General features: G+C 36.1%; 1 pseudogene; it reads left to right on the forward strand.

Annotated features, from left to right (window-relative positions):
- Positions 1-3,617: 3,617 nt before the first annotated feature.
- LOC109258832 (interferon-stimulated 20 kDa exonuclease-like 2) overlaps positions 3,618-26,766 on the forward strand; it is a 35,463-nt pseudogene continuing 12,314 nt past the window's right edge.

Genomic DNA, 26,766 nt, shown 5'->3' on the forward strand with positions numbered 1-26,766 from the left:
AGGGGAGGGGCAGAGAGAGAGGGAGACACAGAATCCGAAGCAGGCTCCGAGCTGTCAGCACAGAGCCCGACGCGGGGCTGGAACCCACGGACTGTGAGATCATGACCTGAGCCGAAGTCGGACGCTCAACCGACTGAGCCACCCAGGCGCCCCTCACCCTAGTAAACTTAATGAAAAAGTATGATACCAAGCATTACCTCTAATGTCTTTTTTTTTTTTTTGGTTGCATTATGATGGTTTTATTTATTTATTTATTTATTTATTTAATATGAAATTTATTGTCAAATTGGTTTCCATAGAACACCCAGTGCTCATCCCAAAAGGTGCCCTCCTCAAGACCCATCACCTACCTGCCCCCTCCCTCCCACCCCCTATCAACCCTCAGTTTCTTCTCAGTTTTTAAGAGTCTCTTATGCTTTGGCTCTCTCCCACTCTAACCTCTTTTTTTTTTTTTCCCTTCCCCTCCCCCATGGTCTTCTGTTAAGTTTCTCAGGATCCACATAAGAGTGAAACCATATGGTATCTGTCTTTCTCTGTATGGCTTATTTCACTTAGCATAACACTCTCCAGTTCCATCCACGTTGCTACAAAGGGCCATGTTTCATTCTTTCTCATTGCCACGTAGTACTCCATTGTGTATATAAACCACAATTTCTTTATCCATTCATCAGTTGATGGACATTTAGGCTCTTTCCACAATATGGCTATTGTAGAAAGTGCTGCTATAAACATTGGGGTTCAAGTGCCCTTATGCATCAGTACTCCTGTATCCCTTGGGTTAATTCCTAGCAGTGCTACTGCTGGGTCACAGGGTAGGTCTATTTTTAATTTTTTGAGGAACCTCCACACTGTTTTCCAGAGTGGCTGCACCAGTTTGGATTCCCACCAACAGTGCAAGAGGGTTCCCGTTTCTCCACATCCTCTCCAGCATCTATAGTCTGATTTGTTCATTTTGGCCACTCTGACTGGCGTGAGGTGGTATCTTACATGTGGTTTTGATTTTTATTTCCCTGATGAGGAGTGACGTTGAGCATCTTTTCATATGCCTGTTGCCCATCTGGATGTCTTCTTTAGAGAAGTGTCTATTCATGTCTTGTGTCCATTTCTTCACTGGATTATTTGTTTCTCTGGTGTGGAGTTTGGTGAGTTATTTATAGATTTTGGATACTAACCCTTTGTCTCATATGTCATTTGCAAATATCTTTCCCATTCTGTTGGTTGCCTTTTAGTTTTGTTGGTTGTTTCCTTTGCAGTGTAGAAGAGTTTTATCTTCATGAGGTCCCAATAGTTCATTTTTGCTTTTAATTCCCTTGCCTTTGGAGATGTGTCAAGTAAGAAATTGCTGCAGCTGAGGTCAGAGAGGTTTTTTTCCTGCTTTCTCCTCTAAGGTTTTGATGGTTTCCTGTCTCACATTCAGGTCCTTTATCCATTTTGAGTTTATTTTTGTGAATGGTGTAAGAAAGTGGTCTAGTTTCATCCTTCTGCATGTTGCTGTCCAATTCTCCCAGCACCATTTGTTGAAGAGACTGTCTTTTTTCCATTGGATATTCTTTCCTGCTTTGTCAAAGATTAGTTGGCCATACTTCTGTGGGTCCAATTCTGGAGTCTCTATTCTTTTCCATTGGTCGATGTGTCTGTTTTTGTGCCAATACCATGCTGTCTTGATGATGACAGCTTTGTAGTAGAGGCTAATGTTTGGGATTGTAATGCCTCCTGCTTTGGTCTTCTTCTTCAGTATTACTTTGGCTATTTGGGGTCTTTTGTGGTTCCATACTCCAGCTTCGATTTTAGACAATTTCTTTCATAGAGATGGAGCCAACCAGGGGTCTCAGCTGGGCAGGGCCATGAAGCATGTTCATGTGACTTCATCCATGTTTTAATGTCTCAAAGAAAAATAATTTTCTAATTGTTGCAGGCATAATTTTGCATGACATTGATTCTGTAATTAATGAAATTTAAGTCATGATTCCATTTGTTTTACAATTTTTCGCCAAGCTTGGAGAAACAGAGAAAGTCATAAGAAACTTATGTTTACTGTTTTAGATTATTTCCCCCTCCCCAATGTGACATTATGCCTCAAATACCTTCCTTATACTTTACCTTTTATTGATACTGAGACCCTGCACTTTTTCACACTGCAGGGCATTTGCACACACTATACTCTTTGCTTAGATTTCCCTTCTTTGTTTGTTTGTTTGTTTGGTATCTTGCTTACCACTTTAAATGTTGCACTTATTATACTGCATTATAATCCATTTATATGTGTTTTTCTCCTGAGCAGACTTTGAGATATTTTAAAATGTGCCATATTTGTTAAAAAGTATTTAATTAAAATTGAGGTCAAAGCAATATGCCTTGGAAGCATAGCCGGTGTGTGTGTGTGTGTGTGTGTGTGATCACTTTTGATTCAGGAGTGCAAAGAAAATTGCACGAAGCACATGGAATTTCAGTAGATTGGTCATTTATTAGCACTGTTTATTCAGTGCCCTCTATGTGATTATTATCACACATTATCACTGTTATAGGGGCTAGATATTTATTTATTAGTGGACAAGAGAAACACAGCCCTTGACATTATAGAGCTCAGAGTCTAGCTGGGGAGCCAAAAGCTAAACTAAAAGGAAAATATTCTGTATCCTGTAAATAAAGAAAAAATATAAATTATGAATCATGGTAAGAAAGAAAAGTTCAGGGTACTATGAAATCACCTAATTTGAATTGGGGGTGTCACGGAAGTCCATGCTGAGATATATCTTAAGCTCAGACCTGAATAATGAGTAGATGTTAGCTGATGAAGAGTGAAGAAAAGATTATCCCAGGCAGAGGGAACAGCACATGGAAATACCCTGAAGCAGAAGAGATCTTGTATTTGAAGAGTAAAAGTAAAGTCAGTGTGACTGTAGTACAGTGAATGAGGAAGAGAGTTGTTTAAGATAAGGCTGACGAGGTGGGAAAGGACCATCCCATACAAGATTGTGTCTATTAGGATTGTTTTTGGCTGCATGTAAAAGAAACCAAGCTGTGGTGGCTTAACACAATAAGTTTATTTTTCTGAGGTAACAACCTCAGTGTCAGCAGTCCAGCCAGGGCTTGTACAAGTTCTAGGACCCAAGCTTCCATATTTATTTTCTGTGATCCTTTGACCATCGCTTCCTTCTTCATGCTTCCGAGATGACTATTTCACTCCCAGTCAGGAAAAAGAAAATAATGTAAAAGGCAAAAGACATGTGACAGGTGAATCTATCTCTTTCCATCAGGAAAATAGGAGTTTTCCTGGAATCCCTATATTGTAGATTTCTGCTTATCTTATTGCCTAGAACTGGGTTCTCTATACTGGTGTCTGGGGAGGTTTTATTTTCAACTCAGCCTATTACTACTCCTAACAAAATGCTGAGTTTGTTATAGAATGAGGAAACATATTGGGCAGGTAACTCACAGTTTCTGCCACAGGATTTGAAGTTTATTCTAATGGAAATTCATTGAGGGGTTTTAAGCAAGAGAGACACACAATTCCTTTTTCATTTATTAGCATCTCTCTGGCTGCTATGAGAAGAATCAATTGTGAGGAGACAAGAATTTTAAAAGGTTCATCAGTTAGGAGGTAATTGCAAGAGATGATGGTAGCCTGGACCAAGGAAGTGATAATAGAGGTGGTAGACAGATTCGGGGTATATTTTAGAGGTAGCACATACTCGGTGATAGATTGGATATACAAGGTGAGAAAAAAGGAGGAATAAAAAATGATTCATGTATTTTTTTTGTTTGTGAATTTGGGTGGAGTGTGGTGCCATTCACTGGGATTAGGAAACATGGAGGAGGACAAGTTTGGGGTAATGAGTATGGCTTTGGACATGTTGAATTTGAGGTATGTATGAAGCATACAAAAGATGTCTAGTTGGCAGTTGGGTATATGTGTTTGGAGGTCAGAAGATAGGACCTGGAGTGGAAATATACAGATATACTTAATTTTATTGTACTTTGCTTTACTGAGCTTCACAGATATTGCATTTTTTACAAATTGAAGTTTTGTGGCAACCCTGAATTGATCAAGTCTGTTGGTGCCACGTTTTTTCAATAGCATTTGCTCACTTTGTGTCTGTCACATTTGGTAATTCTCATAATACTGAAAAACTTTTCATTATTATATTTTTTATGGTCATCTGTGATTACTGATTATGATCACTGAAAGCTCAGATGATGGTTAGCATTTTTTAGCAATGAAGTACTTTTTAATTAAGGTATGTACATTTTTTAGACATAATGCTATTGCACACTTAATAGGCTACAGCATAGTGTATACATAGCTTTTATATGCCCTGAGAAACAAAAAAATCTCATTTGATTCACTTTATTGTGATTTTCACTTTATTGAAGTGATCTGGAACTTAACTCACAATATATCTGAGGTTATGCCTGTAGATTTGCAAGCCTTTTGACTAGATGGTATTCAAAACTATGGCAGTTGATGACATGGTATAGAGAAAAAGTGCAGAATAGAAAGAGAAAAAGACTCAAGATTAAGCCCTGGGGAATCTTCAGTTACTTATTTAAAAATGTACTTTTATAATAGTTTTTACATTTTTATGAAAAAGATACATACCCATTAAAAAATATGCAAGTAATATAGAAAAACCCAGCAAAGGGGGAAAAAAAATCTTTCCAAATCAGCACTAACCAGGGATAGCCATTATTGGGTCTCATTTTCCTTATCGGAATAAAGACGGATAAATATAGTACCTATTTATGAGATTCTTGTGCTAATTTAGTGAGATAACCATTTAAAGTGCTTATTCTGTTACTTGGGAGATAGTAAACACTTCATAAGCATTAGCTGCTAAGATTAATGAACATTATTATGGGCATCAATTTTATTATATAGGATTAATAAATGAATACAAAAGTTAAATGGAAGTAATATACATGCTATTTTTAAAAAGTATGAGATTTTTTTAATTGTTTGAACAAAAGAAAAATAAATCAAAGTGAAAGGAATTGATATACTTCAGATCAATGTTTCTTCTCTCTCAAAAAATAGAAGTTTCTGAAAAACTATTTTAAAGTTAAGATCAACGATTTGAAAAATATAAAGAAGTTGTGGTCACTATATTTTTATTACCATGTTTAAATTTTTGATAGTGTTGACTGATTCCTTGGGTAGTTGGTTAAGAGCATGGGTTCTGTAGATAGCTTGCTTTGGTTCAAATCAGTTCTGCCACTTAACTAGCTATTAGCTGGTCAAATTATTTAATATCTACATGCTTCAGTTTTCTTATTTCCAGAATAGGGATTAACAAGTAGCTACTTCATTGAGTTGTTGTAATAAGTGTTAATATGTATAAAATATTTGGTATAGTGCCTGGTACATAATAAACTATTATTATAAATGTGAAGAAATGTGTTATTGTTATGAAACATGATAAAATGAGACCCCTTGCACTTTCCCTACCATTTTCTGATTTTTGTTAGTTATTTTATTATTTTTACCTTCTGTTTTCCACACCCTCCACCCCAGAATTCTTTACGTTTGGTCTTGGTTCTATGTTTAAATGAATTCAATGAATGGCTAAAATTAACAACACAGGAAACAACAGATGTTGGCAAGGATGCAGAGAAAGGGAAACCTTACACTGTTGGTGGGAATGCAAACTGTTGTAGCCACTCTGGAAAACAGTATGGAAGTTCCTCAAAATGTTAAAAATAGAACTACCCTGCAATCAAGCAATTGCACTACTAGGTATTTACCCAAAGGATTCAAAAATACAAATTTGAAGGGGTATGTGCATCTTGATGTTTATAAGAGCAGTATCAACAATAGCTAATCTATAGAAAAGCTCAAATGTCCATCAATGTATGAATGAATAGAGAAGAAGTGGCATATATATACAATGGAATATTACTCAGTCATCAAAAAGAATGAAATCTTGCCATTTTCAATGATGTGGATGGAGCTAGAGTGTATTATACTACGTGAAATAAGTCAGAGAAAACAAACACCATATGATTTCACTTATATGTGGAATTTAAGAAACAAAACAGGTGAACATATGGGAAGGGGAAAAAAGAGAGAGGGAAACAAACCATAAGAGACTATTTAATGATATATAACAAACTGAGGGTTGATGCAGGGAGATGGGTGAGGGGTGGGCTAAATGGTTTATGGGTATTAAGGAGAACACTTGTTATGATGACCACTGGCTGTTATATGTAACACCCAGGTCTTTATTCCTGAGTTATTTGTTTTGATATAATCACTTGGTTGTCTACATTTTCTCATTTACTAGTTTTTAAAAAAGAGGCAGTCATAAATGTTACATTTCTTGAACTTTTGCATACTTGGAAATATCTGTTGAAGGGAAAAACGATAGCATATAAAATTCTTGGGTCACACTTTGATTCTCTCAAGAGTTTGATATTGCTTCACTACCTTTTGGCATTGTGGGTTACACTGGTCCTTTATGGTCCCTCCATTTATTCTTTGGTTGGCCATATTTCACTGTAGAGATTCCAGCATTAGAAGTCAGATGATAGAGGAGATGGAGCTAGCAAATGAGAATTAAATAAGGTGGCCAGGATAATGGGAGGAAAACACTGAGGTGTGACAAAAGCCAATAAAAAAGTGTGTTTGACAAAGAAGGTGGCATTGAACTCAATTAAACCTTCTACAAGTTAGAAATACTGTGAAAATATATATTTTTTTAGTGGGGGGAATGTGGAAGAGCATTCTGGACTGTAAAAATAGCATGAGCACGAACACTCACTACCTAACTTGCTTACAGCAAGCCTGGCCCTCCATGCCCCAGTGCAACTGCCTTTCCCAGTCACACTTGCTTCAGTCCCACCAAGTGGACCCCTTCTACAAGAAGACTGGCCAGTACTCCTGCCCACACCATGTCTCCTAACCCAGAAGTTTTGCAAGGCCTTGGATCTGGCGGTAGTGGCAACAAGTTTAATTTCACAAGCAGACCAGAGCACACCTAGTTAAAACTTGCCACATTCAGGCCAGGGACCAAACACTACCCACGGCAGGCAAACAGAGCCTCTGAAAATGAGTAGCCTGAAGGATAAAGCAGCCAGGGCACAACAACAGAGCCCATGCAACACACATTAGAGAAACTCCCAAATCCCTAGGCCCTGAGGAAAAAGGGACTACAAGACCTCTTCTTTATAACGCCATTACCCTCAAGAACAGGAGAAGTAGCTGACTTTCCTAACACAGAAGCAGGCACAGAAACTTAGACAAAATAAGAAGACAAAAATTTGTCACAAATGAAAGAATAGGACAAGGCCACAACTAGAGATCTCAGTGAAACAGATATAAATAACATGACTGATAAATAACTTAAAGTAATTATCATAACGATACTCAGTGGACTTGAGAAAAGAGTGGAATGAAACCCTTAACACAGGGATAAGGAATAACATAGAAGAAATAAAAGGCTCAATAAACAAAATGAAAACCATACTTAATAGAATGAATATCAGGCTGGAAGAAACAGAAGAATGAATTAATGACCTAGAGGGGAGAATAATGGAAAGTAATCAAGCTGAAAAAAAGAGAAAAAAATTATGCAAAATGTAATAGGAAACTCAGTGACTCCATCAAATTTAGTAACATTCACATTATAGGGTCCCAGAAGAAGAAGAAGAAAGAGAGGGGGGCAGAAGATTTATTTGAAGTAATAATAGATGAAAACTTCCATAATCTGGGGAAGAAAGCAGATATCCAGATACAGGAGGCATAGAGATCTCCCAACAAAATTAACAAAAACCAATCCACACCAAGACACATTATAATTAAAACGGCAAGATATACTGATAAGAAAAAAAAAAAACTTTAAAATCATCAGGACAAAAGAAGACAGTTACATACAAGGGAAACCCCATAAGGCTATCAGGGGATTTTTTCAGCAGAAAGGAGTGGCATGATATTTAAAGTCCTCAATGGGAAAAATATGCAACAAAGAATATGCAGTAAGGCTATCATTCAGAATAGGAGAGATAAAGAGTTTCCCAGAGAAACAAAGTTTAAAGGAGTTCATGACCACTAAACTAGCCCTGCAAGAAATGCTAGAGGGGACTCTTTGAGTGGAAAGGAAAGACCATAAGTAAGGGTAATGAAATTAGGAAGCAGAAAAGCAGTAAAAATAGTATATATGTAACAATCAGTCAAGAGATTCACACACACACACACACACACACACACACACAAGTAAAGTATGACACCATATACTTAAAATATGGGGAGGAGAGGACTAAGAATGGGTTCAAACTTAAATGACCATTAACTTAATGTAGGTTGTTATATGCAGAAGGTGCTATATACAAACCAAATAGCAACCACAAATTAAAGCCACTAATAAATATGCAAAGACTAGAGAGAAAGAAATTAAATATATCACTAAAGAAAATCAGAAAAACATGAAAGAGAGAAAGACAAGAAAGGATCAGAGAAAATCATCAGAAACAACCACAAAACAGGTAATAAAATTGAAATAAATACATATCTATCACTTTGAATGTAAATGGGCTAAATGCTTTAATCAAAAGACATAAGGTGACAGAATGGATAAGAAATCAAGACCCATCTATATGCTGCCTACAAGAGACTCATTTTACACCTAAAGACACATGCAGATTCAAAGTGAAGGGATGGAGAAACATCTAGAATGGATGTCAAAAGAAAGCTGGAGTAACAGTACTTATATCGGAGAAACTGGACTTTAAAACAAAGACTGTAACAAGAGACGAAGAGGGCACTATATAATCATAAAGGGGAAAATTGAACAAGAAGATATAACAATTATAAATATTTATGCACTCAACAAAAGAGCACCCAAATACATTAAAAAGTTAATAACAAACATAAAGGAACTAGTTGATAATAATGCAATAATATTAGAGGACTTTAATACCCTCACTTACATCAATAGACAGGTCATCTAGACAGAAAATCAACAAGGAAACAATGGCTTTGAATGACACACTGCGCCAGGTGTATTTAACAGATATATTCAGAACATTGCATCCTAAAAAAGCAGAATACACCTTCTTTTCAAGTGCACATGGAGCATTCTCCAGAATAGATCACATATTACTCCATAAAACAAGTCTCAACAAATTAAAAAATATTGAAGTCATACCATGTATCTTTTTTGACCACAATGCTATGATACTAGAAGTCAACCACAAGAAAAAATCTGGAAAGATCACAAATACATGTAGGTTAAACAACATGCTACTAAACAATGAATGATTCAACCATAAAATGAAAGAAGAAGTAAAAAAGTACATGGAAACATGAAAATAAAAACACAATGCTGTAAAACATTTTTGATTCAGCAAAAGTGGTTCTAAGAGGGAAGTTTAGAGTAATACAGGCCTACATCAAGAAGCAAGACACATCTCAAGTAGACAAACTAACCTTATACCTAAAGGAGCCAGAAAACAAACAACAAAACCTAAAACCAGTAGAAGGAAAGAAATAATAATGAGTAGAGCATAAATAAATGATATAGAAACTGAAAAAACAATAGAACAGAGTAAGAAACCAGGAGCTGGTCCTTTGAAAAAAATGAATAAAATTCATAAGCCTCTAGCCAGACTCATCAAGAAAAAAAGAGAAAGGACTCAAATAAAATCACAAATGAAAGAGGACAAATAACAGCCAACATCACAGAAATACAAAGAATTATGAGAGAATATTAAGAAAAACGATATGCCAACAAATTGGACAATATAGAAGAAATGGATAAATTACTAGAAGCATATAAACTACCAAAACTGAACCAAGAAGAAATAAAATTTTGAACAGACTTATAACTAGCAAGGAAATTAAATCAGTAATCAATACCCTCAACAAACAGAAGTCCAGGACTAGATGCTTTCACAGGTGAATTCTACGAAACATTTAAAGAAGAGTTAATATCTATTCTCAAACTATTCCAAAGAATAGAAAGGGAAGGAAAATTTCCAAATTCATTCTAGGAGGCCAGCATTACACGGATACCAAAACTAGATAAAGACACCACTAAAAAACAGAACTTCAAGCCAATATCCCTGATGAACACAGATGCAAAAATCCTCAACAAAATATTAGCAGACCAAATCCAAAAATACATTAAAAAATCATTCACCATGTTCAAAGGGGAGATACTCTTGGGTTCCAAAGGTTGTTCAGTATTCCCAAATCAATCAATGTGATACATCACATCAATTAGAGAAAAGATAAAAGCCAAATGATCATTTCAATAGACACAGGAAAAGCACCTGACAAAATACAACATCCATCCATTCATGATAAAAACTCTCAACAAAGTGGATTGAGAGGGAACATACTTCAACATAATAAAGGCCATCTATGACCCACAGCTAACATCATCCATATTGGGGAAAAAACAGAGAGCTGTTCACCTACGGTCAGAAACAAGACAAAGATGTCCACTCTTACCACTTTTATTTAACACAGTACTACAAGTCTTAGCCACAGCAATAAGACAACAAAAATAAATAAAAGGCATTCAAATAAGTAAGGAAGAAGTAAAACATTCACAATTTACAGATGACATGAAACTATATACAGAAAACTTGAAAGACCACCAAAAACTGTTAGAACTGATAAATTAAGTAAAGTCACAAGATACAAAATCAATGCACAAAAATCTGTTGCATTTCTATATACCAATAATGAAACAGCGAAAGAGAAATTAAGAAAACAATCCCATTTACAATTATACCCAAAATAATAAGGTATCTAGGAATAAGCCTAACCAAAGAGGTGAAAAACCTATACACTGAAAACTATAAAACACTGAAGAAAGAAATTGAATAAATACTGTTAAAATGTCTACACTACCCAAAACAGTCTACACATTTAATACAATCTCTATCAAAATTCTAATAGTATTTTTCACAGAACTAGAATAAGAAGCTGTTTAGAAGAAACAGCTCTAAAATTTGTATGGGAATACAAAAGACCTCGAATAGCTAAAGCAATTCTGAAAAATAAAAGCAAAGCTGGAGGCATCACAATTCTGGACTTCAAGTTATATTACAAAGCTGTAGTAATCAACATGGTATGGTAGTGGCACAAAAATAGGCATATAGATCAATAGAACAGAATAGAAACCCCAGAAATAAACCCATGATTATATAGTCAATTAATCTCCATCAAAGAAAGAAACAATTCCAATGGGAATAAAGAAAGTATCTTCAACAAATAGTGTTGGGAAAATGGACAGCAACATACAAAAAAAAAAAAAAAAGAAAGAAAGAAACTGGACCTCTTTATTACACTGTACACAAAAATAAATTTAAAATGGATTAAAGACCTAAATATGAGACCTGAAACCATAAAAATCCTAGAAGGGAGCACAGGCAATAATTTCTTTGACATCAGCCATAGCAGCTTTTTTCTAGATATGTCTCCTAAGGCAAGGTAAGCATTGGGACTACATCAAAATTTTAAAAAAAGTTATGCACAGTGAAGTAAATAATCAACAAAACTAAAAGGTAACCTACAGAATGGGAGAAGATATTTGCAAATGACATATCGAATAAAGTGTTAGTATCCAAAATATTTTAAGACTTATCAAACTCAACACCCAAAAACCAAATAATCCAATTAAAAAATGGGCAGAAAACATGAACAGACATTTCTCCAAATAAGCCATACAGATAGCCAACAGACACATGAAAAGATGCTCATCCCCACTCACCATCAGGAAAATATAAATCAAAACTACAGTGAGATATCACCTCACACCTGTCAGAATGGCTAAAATAAAAAACAAGAAACAAAAGGTGTTGGTGAGGATGTGGAGAAAAAGGAACTCTCTTGCAGTGTTGGTGGGAATGCAAACTGGTGCAGCCACTGTGGAAAATAGTGTGGAGGTTCCTCAAAATTTAAAAACAGAACTACCCTATGATCCAGTAATCACATTACTGGGTAATTACAAAAGAATACAAAAACAGTAATTCAGAGGGATACATGCAGTGCCCTATGTTTATAGCGGCATTAATTTAAAATAGTCAAATTATAGAAGCAGCCCAAGTGTCCATCGACCGATGAGCGGATAAAAAAGAGGTGGAATATGTATACATTAGAATATTATTCAGCCATAAGAAAATGAAATCTTGCCATTTGCAATGATATGGATGGATCCAGAGAGTATAATGATAAGTGAAATAAGTCAGAGAAAGACAAATACCATATGATTTCACCCATATGTGGAATTTAAGAAACAAAACAAATAAGCAAAGGGAAAAAAAGAAAGAGAGACAAACCAAGGAACAGCCTTGTTTGTTCTTATAGAGAACAAAGTGATAGTTACCAGAGAAGAGGTGGGTGGTGGAATGTGTGAAATAGGTGATGAGCACTGGCTGATGTATGGAATTATTGAATCATTATACTGTACATCTGAAACTACTATAACACTATATGTTAACTAACTGGAATTAAAATAAAAACTTAAAAATAAGAAGTATATCATAGACCTCCTTCCTTGTCAGTACAAGAGCTCATTCTTAATAGCTAAATGACATTCCACATACAATAGAATATACTGTAATTTATTTACAGGTTCACTATTGTGACAGACGTTTGGATGACCTCTATTTTTTGACATTATAAAGAATGTTGCAACAGGTCCCTTGATGCATTATAAGTATCTTTGCATACTTCTATAAGCATTTCTGTAGGATAGATTCTTAGTAGGGTATATTAGTTTCCTCGGGGTGCCATAAATAACCACAAACTTGGTGGCTTAAAAACAACAGAAATTTATTCTCTCACAGGTCTTCCTTGATTCTTCCTAGTTTCTCATGGCTCTGGGCAATCCTTGGCATTCCTTGGGTTATAGCTGCACCACTGTAATATTTGCCTCTGTCTTCAAATGGCCTTCTTCCCTCCATGTGTGAATCTGTGTATCTTCAAATCTCCCTTTCCTTATAAGGATGGCAGCCACTGCATTTAGGCTGAAAAAATTATATCTCAATTTAATTGCAGTCCTGTTAGTATTTCTTATGTGGATTGATTGTTAATAACCATAAAAATGCACCATTTATAATTGTGCAATTTGGTCATTTTTAGTATATTCAAGAGTTGTTCAACCATCGTCACTAATTCCAGAACATCTTCATCACTCGCAAAAGAAACCCTGTAGCCATTACTATCACTTACCATTTCTCCATTCTCCCAGCCCCTGACAACCACTAATCTATTTTTGTCCCTATGGATTTGCCTATTTTGGACATTTCATATAAATGAGATTATATGTTATACGACCTTTTGTATTTGACTTCTTTCATTTAGCATAATCTTTTCAAGGTTAATTCATATTTTAGCATGTATAAACACTTAATTCTTCTTTATTGCTTAACAATAGTCCATTGCATGAACATACTACATTTTGTTTAATCATTTATTAGTATATGGACATTTGATTTGTTTCCACTTTTTGGTTATTATGAAATATGATGTACATTTATGTGTGAACAGGTTTTTAGATTCTTCTGGGATTATACCTAGGAGTAGAATTTCTGAGTCATCTGATATCTTTCAGTATATATATTTAGCTTTTTTTTATGTTTATTCATTTTTGACAGAAAGAGTTTGAGTGGGGGGGGGGGGAGCAGAGAGAGAAGACATAGGATCCCAAGTGGGCTCCGCACTGACAGCAGCAAGCCAGATGCAGGGCTTGAACCCATGAACAGTGAGATCATGACCTGGGCTGAAATTGGATGCTCAACCAACTGAGCCACACAGGCGCTCCTAGATGTTTAACTTTTTGAGGAACCACCGAACTGTTTTCTACAGTGGCTGTACCTTTGCATTCCCACCAGCAATGTATGAGTGTTTTAATTCGTCCACCTCCTTGCCACAAATTGTTATTGTCTTTTTTGAAATGTTTATTTTTGAAAGAGAGAGGGACAGAGTGTGAATGGGGGAGGAGCAGAGAGAGAGGGAGACACAGAATCTGAAACAGGCCCCAGGCTCTGAGCTGTCAGCACAGGGCCCAACGCAGAGCTCGAACTCACAAACCTTGAGATCATGACTTGAGCTGAATTTGGACGCTCAACCAACTGAGCCACCCAGGTGCCCCTGTTATTGTCCTTTTAAAAAATTATTACCATCCAAGTAGATGTAAAGTGGTATTGCATCGTGGTTTTGATTTATATTTCCCTAATCACTAATGATGTTTAGCATTTTTCATGCACTTATTAGCCATTGTACCCTTTTCAGTGTCTATTCAAATCCTTTGCCCATTTTTAAATTAGGTTATTTGTATTTTTATTATTGAGTTGTAAGAGATTTTGTTATATATTCTGAATACAAATACCTGGGTTCTCATGTGAATTGCAAATATTTTCTTCTTATTTGGCCATATTATTCCTTGATAATGCTCTTTGATGAACAAAATTTTAATTTTGATGAATTCCAACTTATATATATTTTTTCTTTTGTTGCTTGTGGTTTTGGTGTCATATCCAAGACTCTTGTCCAATCCAAGGTCACGAAACTTTATCCCTATGTTTTCTTCAAAGAGTTTTATCGTTTTAGCTCTTACATTTCAGTCTTTGATCCATTTGAGTTAGTTTTTGTATATGATATAAGGTAAGGATCCAAATTCATTCTTTTGCATGTGGAAATCCAGTTTTCAAACCATCATATTTTTAAAAAAATTTACATCCAAATTAATTAGCATATAGTGCAACAATGATTTCAGGAGTAGATTCCTTAGTGCCCCTTACCTATTTAGCCCATCCCCCCTCCCACACTCCCTCCAGTAACCCTCTGTTTGTTCTCCATATTTATGAGTCTCTTATGTTTTGTCCCCCTCCCTGTTTTTATATTATTTTTGTTTCCCTTCCCTTATGTTCATCTGTGTTGTCTCTTAAAGTCTTCATATGAGTGAAGACATATAATTTTTGTCTTTCTATGACTAATTTCACTTAGCATAATACCCTCCAGTTCCATCCATGTAGTTGCAAATGGCAAGATTTCATTCTTTATGATTGCCGAGTAATACTCCATTGTATATATATACCAAATCTTTATCCATTCATCCTCAAACCACCATTTGTTAAAAAGACTGTCCTTTTCCATTGAATGATGTTGGTACCCTTGTCAAAATTCAATTGTCAAAATTCAATTGGCCATAAAGATTTGGGCTTATTTCTGGACTCTCAATTCTATTCCGTTGGTCTATGTGTCTATCCTCATGCCAGTATCACCTTGTTTTAAAACCAGAAAATGGGGCTTATTCAACTTTGTCCTTTTTTTACAAGAAGAAAAAGCTATTGGCTATTATAGGTCCCTTGCATTTCCATATAAATTTTAGGACCAGCCTTTCAGTTGCTGCAAAAGAGGCAGTTGGAATTTTGATGGGGATTTTTTTGAATCTGTAGATCAATGTGGGGAGTATTGCCTTTTTAACAATATTAAGTCTTCCAACCCATAAAAATATGATGACATCTTTTCATTTATTTAGGTCTTCTTTATTTTAAAATTTTTTTTAATGTTTTATTTATTTTTAAGACAGAGAGAGACAGAACATGAGTGGGGATGGGGCAGAGAGAGAGGGAGACACAGAGTCTGAAGCAGGCTCCAGGCTTTGAGCTGTCAGCACAGAGCCTGACGCAGGGCTTGAACTCATGAACTGTGAGATCATGACCTGAGTTGAAGTTGGACGCTCAACCGAATGAGCCACCCGGGAGCCCCTATTTAGGTCTTCTTTAATGTCTTCTAATAATGCTTTCTAGTTTCTAGTATACAAGTCTTACACTTTTGGCTAAATTTATTACTAAAACTTTATTTTTTTGGTGTTATTATGAATGAAATTGTTTCTTAATTTCATTTTTGGATCAATTGACAGTGTATAGAAATACATGTGGTTTATGTATATTGATCTTGCATCCTAAAACCTTGCTGAACTTATTTAGCTCTAATACTTTTTTAGTGGATTCTTTAGGTTTTTCCATTATAGGATCATGTCAGATGCAAACATAGTTTTAATTATTTTTTTCCATATTTGATGGCTTTTATTTCTTTTCTTTGCCCAATTATCCTGGATAGATTTTATAGTAGATCTACCGAGTTTTGAAAATTGAGGTTTTTGAATTTTTTTGTTGTTGTTGTTTTTGGTTTTGGTTTTGTTTTGCAAATTCAGTTTTAGACATGCTGAGGTAGAGGTCCTTGAACATCATTTAAGAGGAGAAGTCAGGGAGATAGTTGGTTATTTATTTATTTATTTATTTAGGAGAGAGATTTGCTCTGGAGATTCAGATTTAGTAGATGTCAACAAAGAGATATTTATTGAATCCCTTGAAAAGATAACATTGCCCAAGAAAAGTGTTTAGAATAAGAACGAGGCCTAGAACAGAGGTCAATATCCCATAAATAATGGGGATAAGAAGGAGATCACAAAGGTAATTGAGTAGTCACTGCCAAAAAACTAAGAGTTAAATCTTGAAAGTGCAGTGTTATGGAAGTCAAGGGAAGAAAGAGTTTCCAAAAAATGAGAGTAGTCATTAGTTTGGGGGACATGAAATGCTTTCAGTAGTGCTGAAAACTTTAGTAAAATAATGTCTTGGGTAGATTAGGGCATGTTAAAATGCTTAAGGAATAAAACCAGTAAAGGTGATGGTAAAGATACTAAATAAAGACAGAGGAGATAATCAGTAAACTATATTTATTTCAGTCACTGAATAGTATCTTTGGATATGAATTACACCTGAATTTTCTGCATATTACTTAAGCTTTTTGATATAGTAGAAAACTTACTGTAGGGGACTCTTTGCTTGGAAGACAGGTCATATATAAGCAGGTTCCAGGTAGAAGAGGTCTGATCTATTCTTTTTATGCCAGAGTTTCTCAAACTATGTTTTGACTTGCATTAGCATCACCAGCAATATTTCTAAAGGTACAAATTGGTTAGTTTAATTACATAACTACTGGATCACGACCCCTGGAGTGGTACCCTGGAATCTGCATCCTAACAACTTCCATCAGGTAATTCTTATGCACACCTAAATTTGAAAAGCATGGCCCTGGAGGAAGCATCCTTCTAAAAGTTAGTTAAGCTGACACATTTACTCGAATGCAACAGAGATGAGACCTACTTAAAAGAGACACTGATTATAGCAACATGAGTTTATTTGGCTACCTTTGGGTACAAGGGTGCACAGCCTCAAAAAATGCCAATTGTCAAACATTCTGTTATGTTTCCAATGATGTCATTAGCATTTGGGTATAACAATGATGCCCTTCCTGTGTGAGTTATTAAGTAGTGTTAAGATCTTCTATTGGTCAGGTTTCATCTTTCTATATTCTTCGTCTCTTAAGGTCAAGACTCATTGCTTTTGATCTATCTTATATCCCTTTTGATCAGTAACTACATCAACCTAAACAAAAGAGGAATTTAGGGGTGGAAATTGACCATCTAATCCATGTCTTGAGGTCTTCTATAAAATGACTGACTTATATCAAACAATATCTAAATCTATTCCTAGGTTGTTAATAGCTTCTGATACTTTTCAGCTTCATGCCTCTTTGAATTTTTCTTTGTGCATTCTCTTTTTTTCTGACCAAAAAGTCTCTTCTTTTTTAAAAAAAAAAATTTATGTTTATTTATTTTTATTTATTTATTTATTTATTTATTTTTTAACGTTTATTTATTTTTGAGACAGAGAGAGACAGAGCATGAACGGGGGAGGGGCAGAGAGAGAGGGAGACACAGAATATGAAACAGGCTTCAGGCTCTGAGACGTCAGCACAGAGCCCGACGCGGGGCTCGAACTCACGGACCGCGAGATCATGACCTGAGCCAAAGTCGGCCGCTTAACCGACTGAGCCACCCAGGCGCCCCTATTTTTATTTTTGAGTGAGAAAGAGAGAGAGCATAGGAGGGGCAGAGACAGAGGGAGACACAGAATCTAAGCAGGCTCCAGGCTCTGAGCTGTCAGCACGGAGCCTGAGGTGGGGCTCAAACCCATGAACTGTGAGATCAAGATCTGAGCTGAAGCTGGACACTTAACCAACTGAGCCACCCAGGCGCCCCTAATCTCTTTTCTTAATTCACTATTTACTTCATGTGCTTATTCACAGAGGGTTTTTTTTTTAATTGTTCATAGCATCAAGGAAAGTTGGGACTAAAGTGAACTTAGAGATTTTATTTTTACTTTATTTTATTTTAAGAAAACTCAAGGCCAGAGTCATGAAACAACTTGTCCACAGTAACACAGCTAGTTAGTGACCCAGGGAAGACCAGACCAAGGTCTTCTGATTCTATTTCCAAGGCTACTATATATACTATTTCCTACTATAGCAGGGATTGTTATCCCCAGAGAAGATAAACTAATGATTTTTCATATGTTCTTCAAGTAGGACCAAGTCTGGTGTGCAAAAGGAAGAACTGAAGGAAAATAGTGAGTTTCTTTTTAAGCTTAGTCTGTTAAAAAGATTTAACTTTTAACCACTGTATTAGTTTTCATTTTTCCCCCTCATCTCTGCCAGAAACAATAAAATGACTGCTGTGGCACTGAGACCAAGGCAAGGTATAATACTTAAATCTGAGTTTAAATGATTTACAATTGAGTGGGAAGACTGTCTGGCATACTGGGCTTACCAGGCTATTTCTGAATGCCACTTACCAGCCATGTGACCCTCATCAAATCATGATGAGCTTCTGTCTCTCAGTTTCTTCATTTTATAGAGAGGATTCTACTCAGAGTGCTTAGACAGAGACCAATGAGAAAGCAGTTGCTTAAAAAAAAAGAAGTTACTTATATTCAAGGAGTATCAGCTTTGGGCAACTTAGTGACTGCCTTTTACAAAAGATAAGAAAGCTTAATGGACTCCTCACTGTGTCTTGATTAATTTTAACTTTTGAAACTTAAAAAAAAAACCCTCCAAGATAAAGAGAATATCATGTTTTGAAATGGGAGAAAACTCTGGAGTAGAAGATGTTTTTCTTACTACTGATCTTTTTTCTAAATAGGCCTATTAGATTTTACTAAAAGATTCATTAGAAAATGAACATGAAAGAAAGAGACAAGAAAAGAAAGAGATGATTCAAAGAGAATTTTACAAAAAAGCAATGACTGTAGGGAGAATAAAACCTCAGAGAGATGTGGTAAAGTCAAGCAATTTGGGTGAAAAGAACATGTGGTGCTGTGTAGTAGTAAGTGCCAAAGAGGATGGGTGGAAAATAGCATGTGCCTGGCCAAAGAGCTTTAAATTTTTTTTTAACTGAGAACAGTAGGAGATAAATGGGCAGTCTCCAAGGTGCTCTGGGAAATCAATCAGAAACATCATGAAGCAGCTGACTTAATTCATTCTATTCCTATTACAATAAATCTGACTGGCATATAAATTTCATGTGCCTGGAAATACTAGCCTGAAAAATTACTTTTGGGCTCTTGCTTGAATTTTTATGTTAACAGAGAAAACTAGGAATCCACCAAAACACAGAGAATCCAACTATTTTCTCCTCCAGAGAATAGTTCAAAGTCCAGATCTAGCCTACCGTGTAGATAGTAATTAACTATATAAAACAATTGGTAGCTTTTGGTTATCCAAGATGAGGATGCTGCATTTTTTATATGAAGGTACAAAACTTGCATTAGGGCAGGTATTTGGAGTATTTTTTTCATACTTGGGGTGGTTTTGTATTGATCCATCTGTACTTTCTAACGCTTCCTCCCTCATGCTCAGTGCTAAGAGGCTTGCCAGGGAACAGAATAAATGGAATGGCCCACCCACTTTGGGCCCATAACTGGGGCCTTATTAGCAACGTGGCTCAGACAACTGATTCTAATGAAAGCTCCACTGAGGTGGCTGAAATGGCTTCCCAAGCCTTAAACTAGAGCTACTGAAAAAGAGCTATATCTTTGTCAACATGAGCTTACTACAGACCAGTTGCCATTGATGATAAAAAAAATCATAGTGGTCAGTCTGTTTTTATGCATTCTGCTGGGCATTTGGTGGGCTCACCAAGTACCCTAGAGACTTGTATTTCTCAATTCTGGAAAATTTTCTTGCACTATGTATTTGATAATTTCATCCCTATATTTTCTCTTTCTGAACTCTGATTATCATGTGGATGTTAGACCCACCAGATTGATGCTTAAATTTTATTATCTTTTCTCTACTATTTTTATATCTTTACCTATTGGTTTAGTGTTTTTTAAATTATTTTTAGAACAGTTTATAGGTTCACAGCAAAAGTGAGTGGAAGGTATAAAGTTTATCCATATGCTCCTTGTACTCACATATGCATAACCTCCGCCACTCTCAAAATCCTGCACCAGAACAGTACATTTGTTACAATTGATGAGCCTACATGGACATATAATCATCATTCAAAGTCTATAGTTTACATTAAAATTCATGCTTGATGTTGTACATACTATGGGTTTTGACAAATATATAGTGACATGTATCCATTATAGTATCATACAGAATACTTTCACTGCCCTAAAACTCCTCTCTGCTGCACCTATCCATGTCTCCCTCCCTCCCTGCTAGCTGTGAACAACCACTGATTCTTTTACTATCTCAATAATTTTGCCTTCTCCAGAAGGTCATATAGTTGGAATCATATAATATGTAGCATTTTCAGATTGACTTCTTTCACTTAGTAATAATACGCATTTAAGATTCCTCCTTTCATAGCTTAATAACTCATTTTAATTTAGTGCTAAAAAATATTCCATTGATGGATATACACAGTTTATTTATACATTGACCTATTGAAGGACATCTTAGTTGCTTCCATGTTTTGGCAATTATGGATAAAGCTGCTATAGACATCTGTGTACAGATTTTTCTGTGGACATAACTTTTCAACTGTGTAGGGTAAATACCAAAAAGTACAATTGCCAGGTTACATGGTAAGAGTATGTTTAGTTTTGTAAAAAAAAAAAAAAAACAAAAAACAAAAAACAAAACCTGTCCAGTCCAACTGTATTCCAAAGTAGCTGTGCCATTTTGCATTCCCACCAGCAATGAATGAGAGTTCTGTTGCTCCATATCCTGGTCAGCATTTGGTGTTATCAGTGTTCTGGATTTTGGCTACTCTAATAGGTGTGTAGTCAAATCTCATTGCTGTTTTTAATTTGTATTACTTTAGTGACATATGATATGGAACATCTTTTCATATGCTTATTTACCATTTGTATATCTTCTTTGGTGAGGTCTGTTAAGATCTTTGGCCCATTTTTAAAATGGTATGTTTGTTTTCTTATTGCTGAATTTTAAGAGTTTCTTGTGTATTTTGGATAACAATCCTTGATCATATGTATTTTACAATAATTTTATCCTAGTATATTTGTCTTACTCTTCTGACAATGTCTTTTACATAGCAGATTTTCATTTTCACAAAATCCAGCTTATTCATTATTTCTTTCCATGGGTTGTACTTTGGAGTTGTATCTAAAAAGGCATTACTATACCCAGCGTCATCTAAGTTTCTTCCTATGTTATCTTACAGAATTTTTATAGACTTTAATTTTACATTTAGGTCTATAATCCATTGCAGTTAACTTTTGTGAAGGTTGTAAGGTATGTGCCCAGACTTCTTTCCTTTCCTTTCCTTTCCTTTCCTTTCCTTTCCTTTCCTTTCCTTTCCTTTCCTTTCCTTTCCTTTCCTTTCCTTATTTTTTCTTTTCTTTTTTTCTTTTCTGTTTTTTGGTATATGGATGCTCAGTTATTGCAGTGTCATCTGTTGAAAATATTATCTTTGCTCCATTGCATTGCCTTTGCTCCTTTGTCAAAGATCAGTTGACCATATTTATGTTGGTCCATTAGTGTCTATTAGGTTCCACTGACCTATTTGTCTATTCTTTCACCAATTCCACATTGTCTTAATTACTGTAGCTTTATTAGAGAGTTTTGAAGTTAGTAGTGTTAGTCCTTCACCTTTGTTCTTCAGCACAGTGTTGGCCATTCTGAGTCTTCTGCTTCTCTGTATAAAGTTTAGAATCTGTTTGTCAATATCCACAAATAGTATCTTGGTATTTTGATTGGGATTGCACTGAATCTATAAAGATAGGAAAAACTGATAGCTTGATAGTATTGAGTCATCCTATACATACACATGGAATATCCTTCTGTTTATTTAGTTCTTTACTGATTTCTTTCATCAGTTTTATACTTTACCTCATGTAGATCTTGTGCATATTTTGTTAGCTTTATACCTAAGTACTTCATTTTTTGATGCTTGTGTAAACGGTATGTTTTTATTTTTTTTTAATTTTTTAAAAATTGTTCTTAACTTTATTTATTTTATTTTTCCAATATATGAAGTTTATTGTCAAATTGGTTTCCATACAACACCCAGTGCTCATCCCAAAAGGTGCCCTCCTCAATACCCATCACCCACCCTCCCCTCCCTCCCACCCCCCATCAACCCTCAATTTGTTCTCAGTTTTTAAGAGTCTCTTATGCTTTGGCTCTCTCCCACTCTAACCTCTTTTTTTTTTTCCTTCCCCTCCCCCATGGGTTTCTGTTAAGTTTCTCAGGATCCACATAAGAGTGAAAACATATGGTATCTGTCTTTCTCCGTATGGCTTATTTCACTTAGCATCACACTCTCCAGTTCCATCCACGTTGCTACAAAAGGCCATATTTCATTTTTTCTCATTGCCACGTAGTATTCCATTGTGTATATAAGCCACAATTTCTTTATCCATTCATCAGTTGATGGACATTTAGGCTCTTTCCATAATTTGGCTATTGTTGAGAGTGCTGCTATAAACATTGGGGTACAAGTGCCCCTATGCATCAGTACTCCTGTATCCCTTGGATAAATTCCTAGCAGTGCTATTGCTGGGTCATAGGGTAGGTCTATTTTTAATTTTCTGAGGAACCTCCACACTGCTTTCCAGAGCGGCTGCACCAATTTGCATTCCCACCAACAGTGCAAGAGGGTTCCTGTTTCTCCACATCCTCACCAGCATCTATAGTCTCCTGATTTGTTCATTTTGGCCACTCTAACTGGCGTGAGGTGATATCTGAGTGTGGTTTTGATTTGTATTTCCCTGATAAGGAGCGACGTTGAACATCTTTTCATGTGCCTGTTGGCCATCCGGATGTCTTCTTTAGAGAAGTGTCTATTCATGTTTTCTGCCCATTTCTTCAATGGGTTATTTGTTTTTCGGGTGTGGAGTTTGGTGAGCTCTTTATAGATTTTGGATACTAGCCCTTTGTCCGATATGCCATTTGCAAATATCTTTTCCCATTCTGTTGGTTGCCTTTTAGTTTTGTTGGTTGTTTCCTTTGCTGTGCAGAAGCTTTTTATCTTCATAAGGTCCCAGTAATTCACTTTTGCTTTTAATTCCCTTGCCTTTGGGGATGTGTTGAGTAAGAGATTGCTACGGCTGAGGTCAGAGAGGTCTTTTCCTGCTTTCACCTCTAAGGTTTTGATGGTTTCCTGTCTCACATTCAGGTCTTTTATCCATTTTGAGTTTATTTTTGTGAATGGTGTGAGAAAGTGGTCTAGTTTCAAACTTCTGCATGTTGCTGTCCAGTTCTCCCAGCACCATTTGTTAAAGAGACTGTCTTTTTTCCATTGGATGTTCTTTCCTGCTTTGTCAAAGATGAGTTGGCCATACGTTTGTGGGTCTAGTTCTGGGGTTTCTATTCTATTCCATTGGTCTATGTGTCTGTTTTTGTGCCAATACCATGCTGTCTTGATGATGACAGCTTTGTAGTAGAGGCTAAAGTCTGGGATTGTGATGCCTCCTGCTTTGGTCTTCTTCTTCAAAATTGCTTTGACTATTCGGGGCCTTTTGTGTTTCCATATGAATTTTAGAATTGCTTGTTCTAGTTTCGAGAAGAATGCTGGTACAATTTTGATTGGGATTGCGTTGAATGTGTAGATAGCTTTGGGTAGTGTTGACATTTTGACAATATTTATTCTTCCAATCCATGAGCAGGGAGTGTCTTTCCCTTTCTTTATATCTTCTTCAATTACCTTCATAAGCTTTCTATAGTTTCCAGCATACATATCTTTTACATCTTTGGTTAGATTTATTCCTAGGTATTTTATGCTTCTTGGTGCAATTGTGAATGGGATCGGTTTCTTTATTTGTCTTTCTGTTGCTTGTTAGTGTATAAGAATGCAACTGATTTCTGTACATTGATTTTGTATCCTGCAACTTTGCTGAATTCATGTATCAGTTCTAGCAGACTTTTGGTGGAGTCTATCGGATTTTCCATGTATAATATCATGTCATCTGCAAAAAGCGAAAGCTTGACTTCATCTTTGCCAATTTGGATGCTTTTGATTTCCTTTTGTTGTCTGATTGCTGATGCTAGAACTTCCAACACTACGTTAAACAACAGTGGTGAGAGTGGGCATCCCTGTCGTGTTCCTGATCTCAGGGAAAAAGCTCTCAGTTTTTCCCCATTGAGGAAGATGTTAGCTGTGGGCTTTTCATAAATGGTTTTGTAGATGTGTAAGTATGTTCCTTCTATCCCGACTTTCTCAAGGGTTTTTATTAAGAAAGGGTGCTGGATTTTGTCAAAGGCCTTTTCTGCATCGATTGACAGGATCATATGGTTCTACTCTTTTCTTTTATTAATGTGATGTATCACGTTGATTGATTTGTGAATGTTGAACCAGCCCTGCATCCCAGGAATGAATCCCCACTTGATCATGGTGAATAATTCTTTTTATATGCCGTTGAATTCGATTTGCTAGTATCTTATTGAGAATTTTTGCATCCATATTCATCAGGGATATTGGCCTGTAGTTCTCTTTTTTTACTGGGTCTCTGTCTGGTTTAGGAATCAAAGTCATACTGGCTTCCTAGAATGAGTCTGGAAGTTTTCCTTCCCTTTCTATTTCTTGGAATAGCTTGAGAAGGATAGGTATTATCTCTGCTTTAAACGTCTGGTAGAACTCCCCTGGGAAGCCATCTGGTCCTGGACTCTTATTTGTTGGGAGATTTTTGATAACCGATTCAATTTCTTCACTGGTTATGGGTCTGTTCAAGCTTTCTATTTCCTCCTGATTGAGGTTTGGAAGAGTGTGGGTGTTTAGGAATTTGTCCATTTCTTCCAGGTTGTCCAATTTGTTGGCATATAATTTTTCATAGTATTCCCTGATAATTGTTTGTATCTCTGAGGGATTGGTTGTCATAATTCCATTTTCATTCATGATTTTATCTATTTGGGTCATCTCCCTTTTCTTTTTGAGAAGCCTGGCTAGAGGTTTGTCAATTTTGTTTATTTTTTCAAAAAACCAACTCTTGGTTTCGTTGATCTGCTCTACAGTTTTTTTAGAATCTATATTGTTTATTTCTGCTCTGATCTTTATGATTTCTCTTCTTCTGCTGGGTTTCGGGTGTTTTTGCTGTTCTGCTTCCAGTTCCTTTAGGTGTGCTGTTAGATTTTGTATTTGGGATTTTTCTTGTTTCTTGAGATAGGCCTGGATTGCGATGTATTTTCCTCTCAGGACTGCCTTCGCTGCGTCCCAAAGCGTCTGGATTGTTGTATTTTCATTTTTGTTTGTTTCCATATATTTTTTAATTTCTTCTCTAATTGCCTGGTTGACCCACTCATTCGTTAGTAGGGTGTTCTTTAACCTCCATGCTTTTGGAGGTTTTCCAGACTTTTTCCTGTGGTTGATTTCAAGCTTCATAGCATTGTGGTCTGAAAGTATGCATGGTATAATTTCAATTCTTGTAAACTTATGAAGGGCTGTTTTGTGACCCAGTATATGATCTATCTTGGAGAATGTTCCATGTGCACTTGAGAAGAAAGTATATTCTGTTGCTTTGGGATGCAGAGTTCTAAATATATCTGTCAAGTCCATCTGATCCAATGTGTCATTCAGGGCCCTTGTTTCTTTATTGACCATGTGTCTAGATGATCTATCCATTTCTGTAAGTGGAGGGTTGAAGTCCCCTGCAATTACCACATTCTTACCAATAAGGTTGCTTATGTTTATGAGTAATTGTTTTATATATTTGGGGGCTATGGTATTCGGCGCATAGACATTTATAATTGTTAGCTCTTCCTGATGGATAGACCTTGTAATTATTGTATAATGCCCTTCTTCATCTCTTGTTACAGCCTTTAATTTAAAGTCTAGTTTGTCTGATATAAGTATGGCTACTCCAGCTTTCTTTTGGCTTCCAGTAGCATGATAAGTAGTTCTCCATCCCCTCAGTCTCAATCTGAAGGTGTCCTCAGGTCTAAAATGAGTCTCTTGCAGGCAGCAAATAGATGGGTCTTGTTTTTTTATCCATTCTGATACCCTATGTCTTTTGGTTGGTGTTTTAATCCATTTACATTCAGTGTTATTATAGAAAGATACGGGTTTAGAGTCATTGTGATGTCTGTATGTTTTATGCTTGTAGCGATGTCTCTGGTACTTTGTCTCACAGGATCCCCCTTAGGATCTCTTGTAGGGCTGGTTTCGTGGTGACAAATTCCTTCAGTTTTTGTTTGTTTGGGAAGACCTTTATCTCTCCTTCTATTCTAAATGACAGACTTGCTGGATAAAGGATTCTCGGATGCATATTTTTTCTGTTTAGCACACTGAAGATCTCGTGCCAATCCTTTCTGGCCTGCCAAGTTTCAAAAGAGAGATCAGTCACGAGTCTTATAGGTCTCCCTTTATATGTGAGGGCACGTTTATCCCTTGCTGCTTTCAGAATTTTCTCTTTATCCTTGTATTTTGCCAGTTTCACTATGATATGTCATGCAGAAGATCGATTCAAGTTACGTCTGAAGGGAGTTCTCTGTGCCTCTTGGATTTC

The sequence above is a fragment of the Panthera pardus genome, unplaced genomic scaffold, assembly GCF_024362965.1.
Source record: "Panthera pardus isolate Hobbes unplaced genomic scaffold, ASM2436296v1 HiC_scaffold_27, whole genome shotgun sequence".
In the NCBI taxonomy this organism is placed as follows: Eukaryota; Metazoa; Chordata; class Mammalia; order Carnivora; family Felidae; genus Panthera; species Panthera pardus.